Here is a 6,166-nt window from a genome sequence, read left to right on the forward strand (position 1 = left end):
TATCAGTTAATAATGAGCCATGTTGTCCCTTGTTACTGGGATGGTCGGGTACGGATCAGTGTCGGTCGATTGCGTTTCAAGTGAAAGAGGATCACATGTTATAGGGTCAATAGTGGGTTGAGCCAATGTGAGTTGCCGGTCAATAATGAGAGGACCAACAAATTTTCAATTAAAATAAATATTAAATAAAACCCTTATTATTATCTATTTTCTATATCTTTTAAATTGAATAAACATTTTGGCTCCATTTTAACCAATTTAATAAGGGTCAAGTCCATTAAAGGTATCATCCATAACAAGCTCTTTAAGCTTGGTCCTAACCCTATTAGGCGCCGTTCTTTAGAGTTGCTCTACTCTGCTCTGCCCTGCTTAATAATAATAATTAATATTGAATTATAATAATAATAATAATAATTAATATTTAATAAAAGTAATAAATAATTAATATTAATAATTATAATAATTTTATATTTAGTAATATTTAAAGATAATAACTTATATTGATAGATAATAATAATTAATAAAAATAATAAGTAATTAATATTTAATAATAATTATAATAATAATAATTAATATTTAATAATAATTATTATAATATTAATAATTAATATTTAATAATAATAATTAATGATCACAAAATAATAATACTATAATAATAATAATAATGCAGTAATAATAATAATAATAATAATAATACTCCCTCCGTGTTTTTTTAAGTGATATATTTTCCATTTCCAGCCGTGTTTTTTTAAGTGATACATTTGCTTTTTTTGGCAAACAATACATTAAAATATTATATTTCTCTCCTCTCATGGTCCCCACCTAAACCCACTACTACTTTTTTATTACTTCTTTCTTTTTTTTCAATAAACTATTAACCCCACTATCTTTCTTTAACAATTTTTTAATACTTCATTACCCCACTTACCTCTTATTTTATTTAAGTCAATTAAATTGCCTAAAACTATGTGCCGATCAATATGTATCACTTAAAAAACACGGAGGGAGTAATGAAATCAGCCCGACTTTACTCTGCTGAGATCTGCTCTGCTAACTCCTTCTCTACTCTGCCCATAAGCTGAAAGGAACAGGACCTTATTATGCACTGGACTACCCTACCCAAGAACCAATCTCAACTACATTATAAAACTATGGATGATGAGTTTTGACAACTTGATCTCTTAGTAGAAACATCGTTGTTGTCTAGCCAAACTGCGTACAAAATGTTTTATGCCTTTTATTTTTTTTTTAGGATAAGGGGTGGGCCCATCTTAATTTAATTTCCTATCACATGAATATCGAGGGGGTTATATAACTTTTTATATCCACCAGGGGAGGGGTGATATGAACCTCAAACCTGGGTCACTGCCAGGGAACTAAAGCCTAGCTCCACTGAGCATAGGATATTATAGGAATACAAAAGTCATCAGTGATAGCCTTAAGGAAACCACCAAATCTTCCTATAATCTATCCTATGACCTATGCCAATAATATGCCAAGATTGCCAACTATACAAACAAATCAATAACAAAACTTTTGTATGCCCCCGGTGTACAATAATTTTATTGTATATCGAACATTTTGCGAAAAGTGACCCCTTTTTTCGTACAAAAGTGACCCTTTTTTCTTTTATAAAAGTGACCCTTTTTTTTCACAAAAGTGACCCTTTTTGCTACAAAAGTGACCCATTTTTTTTCTAAAAAGAGAATTTTTTTTTTTCACAAAAGTGACCCTTTTTATTCACAAAAGTAACTTTTTTTTTTTTTCCCCAAAAGTGACCCTTTTTTTCACAAAAAGGAGGCACTTTCACAGGCTCATCTACTTTCATAAAGAAATTTATAAGACTGCTGAATGCCTATACTTCATCTCATATTCTCATCTATCTTATCAAAAAGAGCCAATGCTTTCAGTCATCTCTCCAGTACAGTAACCATTCAAAGAGCTCCATACGAAGCCTTTTTTCACTTCAGAAGAAAGACTAACAAAGTACTTCTCTGCTTTGCAAATACCCTTAGCTTTACAGAGTACGACATACCAATAGGAAGTGCACTTTAATCACATATGAGATACGCATACCAATATACCACGATAGTATCAAATTAGCAAGAATGCTTAAATTTGTCGTTCTCCATCCATTCAAGGATCTGTATGAATCAAGAACACAAGATTCAATCATGGAAGAAAATGATTTGCAGCAAAAAAAGGAGAGAAAAGGAAAGTAAGAGTAGAGAGAGAAACTGAAAGAAGAAAGCACTCAAAGAAGATCCAGAAAATGAAAAAAACAAGGAAGAAGTTGTGAGCAGCGAGCCGATTTACAATATCGTTATTGTAAACCGGATTTTAATAAATTTTTGTGCAATAAAATAATATCATAAATATCCTAACATTATACTCATATGTATGTTTTCTATGTATAATAGTACTTAAGATATTTTGATTTTTAACACAAAATTAAAAAAAGGGCTGAAAATGATAAATGAATTTAACATTATGAAAAAAAATAATTATTCTAACTCTGGAAAAAATAAAATTAGAATATTGGATTTATTATACTACCATTTTACACTTCCGCCCAAAAATCCGTAAGTAGAGTTTATAGTAATACGTGTTCCATTTTATTGGCTTTGAAAAAAATAATTAAAAAAAAAAATAGAACTCCTAAAACAACTCGGCCACCCCAACCCTACCCCCGCCACCCTCTTCTCCGCCCCAACATAACCCAACTCAGTGGTCGTCGTCTGCCCCATCCCCCAGCCTAAACTCGCCCTACCAGACCCTACCCCCAGCCTTAAACCGCCGTATCACCGCCAAACTTAAGCCCACTTCTTTTTAAAAAATTGTCAAAATCAGCCTTTTTTAGAATGTGTAATTTCATTCTTGTTACAATGTTACTGAAATTGAGGAAGTATTAATTATACACAAACTTTTATACGTGGCCAACGAACCATCATGGGGTTACTTCATTTGTCTTATTGGGGTTAGGCCCCGTTCTTTAGAGCTGCTTTGCTTTGCTCTGTTCTGCTTTGCTCTGCTGAGCCTTGCTCTGCTCAAATCAAATCTGCTCTGCTCTGCTCTGTTCAAAAGAAATCTACTATGCTCTATTTTTAAATAATAATTAATAATAACAACAATAATAATTAATATTCAATAATAATAATTAATATTCTATTGATGATAATAATTTATTATTTTGAATAATTATAATAATTATTAATATTAATAGTAATTAATATTTATTAATCATAATAATAATTAATAATAATCATCAATAATAATATTTAACAATACAAACTATTAAAATTAATATTTGATAATATTATTAATAAATAATTTCTAATAATTACTTCGTATATTAATTATTTCAAACAAATAAATTATAATAATAATAACAATTAATAACAATTTCTTTTGTAAACATTTGATATTAGAATCACAATGTGTAGAAACATTTCATGTGGATATTGATTGTTAGTTCATTAAGTTGATTATTTTTCAAATCTTTCCATACATTTTAAGAATTAAAAAAAAGAGGTTGTTTTCAAGTAGTACTTTGTATGTTATTATTATTTTTAGGGTTAAAAACATATGATTAAGACAAATTTATAATTAAAATCATTATTACTCATTAAATCATTTTATTTTAATATTTTTGTTAAATAAATATAAGTACACCGTTGTCTTTTATCTTTCTACTATTAACATATGTTAAATATGGTACACATATATTTATGTTTTCACTCACCTAAATCGTATATGCACTGAATAATAATAATAATAATAATAATAATAATAATAATAATAATAATAATAATAATAATAATAATATAATAATAATAATAAAAATAATAATAATAATAATAATAATAATAATAATAATAATAATAATAATAATAACAACAACAACAATAAAAATAATAATAATAATAACAACAACAACAACATTAATAATAATAACATTAACATATTAGTATTAATAATAATGTTGAAATCTGCTCTACTCTGCTCGGCTCGGCTCTCCTCTACTCTGCTTTGCTATCCTGAAATCTGCTCTGCTCTGCTGTGTTGAAAATTAATCTACTCTGTCCAAAAGCTCAAAAGAATAGGGTCTACTTACTCGATCTACTCCCATTGTTTTTTTTTTTTTTATATGCATCACTTTGACAATTGCACTATTCACATACCATGGTAGACTTAATTTTTTCACCTCTAAATAATAAATGTTATTATATAATATATCATTAGATTTGTCATGATGTCTAGTGTCATATTATAATTTTGTTACAATTTACTAATGCACAATTAAAGATATTAATGGTTAAAGTAATGTCTCGGCAAATGTGCAGGTCAAACTGATGCATATAAAAAAAACGGAGGGAGTATGTTACAAGAGTTACTTGATCAGTATTATAAGGGTTACTGAATAGTGTTATAGGGTTACTTTGTTTATTTACAAGCGGCCACATAATGTGGTAACAGGTAAGCCACACACAAAATGCCTCGAAATAAGAAATGTGGTTTCTTGGGAATTGAAATCTAACCACCTAGAACTAAACCACAAATTCATATTTGAAGAGAAATAATGTAAATAATTTTCTATATGAACGTGTCTCATCTATAATAATTTGATAACATAAATATATATTTTTTTTGTTGCAAATAACATAAATATATTTTAAATGTATACAAAACCTATAAATGAATACAAACTTACAGTAATATATATGTAAACAAAATTTAGCGAATATGCGAGTGTTGCTCGGGTATGGACATAGTATAAATTAAATGTCTGAAAAGTATTTTATTGTAGGACAAAAATGAGCAACTTGCAAGCTATTGTAGCCCAAATTAAAAAAAGATAATCCAACTTCACTCATATTATACTTACTATATGTATTACTGATTTAATTTTTTTCATATATATTATTTATTGTAAGTTACAAGATTTTGTAGCTCACAATGCAAGTTATAAGTTGAAGATGTTAAATCTTTAAAAGTAGAGGCGCTATTCTAAAATATAAGATAAGGGTTTGAAAGTTTGAAATGGTAGAGCTAGCATGAGACAAAATCCAATTAGTCCAATTTAATGGCCCTAGCCAACTGCCAACCTAATTAAGCATAAAGGCTGCGACACCTTGTGACTTATAATTTGAGGTGTCAAAACCAAATTCGACTTTACCCGATCCGATTTGATTCAAAATTGATTTGAAAAATATTCGGTTTAGATTTAGATGAGCGTGAACCCAACAATTTAGTATGACTCAATTTTATGAATTAATCTGACTCAACCTTCTCAAACTCAATCTGATCATTTGAATTAACACCTCTGTATAGTATAGGATGCTAGCACACTGCACATATATGTCTTCCTTGGCCTGTTTCGTGTGGTTAAAAAAAAAAATACATATGTGCAATGATATAGTCCATCCAATTAAAAACATGCTATAATTGTTATAAACCTCACAGAGACAGTTGATACTGTACACTGTTGACAGTATATAAATCTCACATTGACATTTGACATTGTTGACAGTGATCTTTTAATAAAAAAAAATGTGGCAATTACTCATAATAAACTACGAGTAATAATTACGGAGTTTTGATTGATAGTGAATTTTTACTAACAACTAGGTTAAACCCCGTGCCATGCACGGTGATCTTTAGTTATATATATATAGTTATATAGTATTGATAAAGAAGTTTTACTGTACTCAGTATAATCATAAATTAGTCGAGAAATAATAAAAGTATGAAATATGTTAATTTGGTATTTGCAATTTTAATTATAGCTTCTAATACACAACTAAAACAAAAGTAGGCAAAAAATCTGAGCAATATTTTTTCTTATTGTAAGATTATTTTAAAATTTTGATTTTTGGTATATAATTGATTTACAAAAATCATGTTAATATGGAATATGCAAAACAAAATAATAATAAATAATATGATTTTTGTAAGTGATTTGTTTCCTTAATTGGAATTTTTTTTTTTAGTAAAAAGAAAAAAATAACTAAGGACACACCAGGAGATGACACTTGTCATTGCTGGTGTGTCTTTTAGTATATAGTACTAGTTCTTTGCCCGAGCAATGCTCGGATATTTACAAGAAAACAAATTATCTTTATAAATTACTATAAGTTTGAGAATTATTTGTTTATGTTATCAAATT

Source organism: Chenopodium album, chromosome 26, assembly GCF_948465745.1.
Source record: "Chenopodium album chromosome 26, dcCheAlbu1.1, whole genome shotgun sequence".
NCBI classification, from domain to species: domain Eukaryota; kingdom Viridiplantae; phylum Streptophyta; class Magnoliopsida; order Caryophyllales; family Amaranthaceae; genus Chenopodium; species Chenopodium album.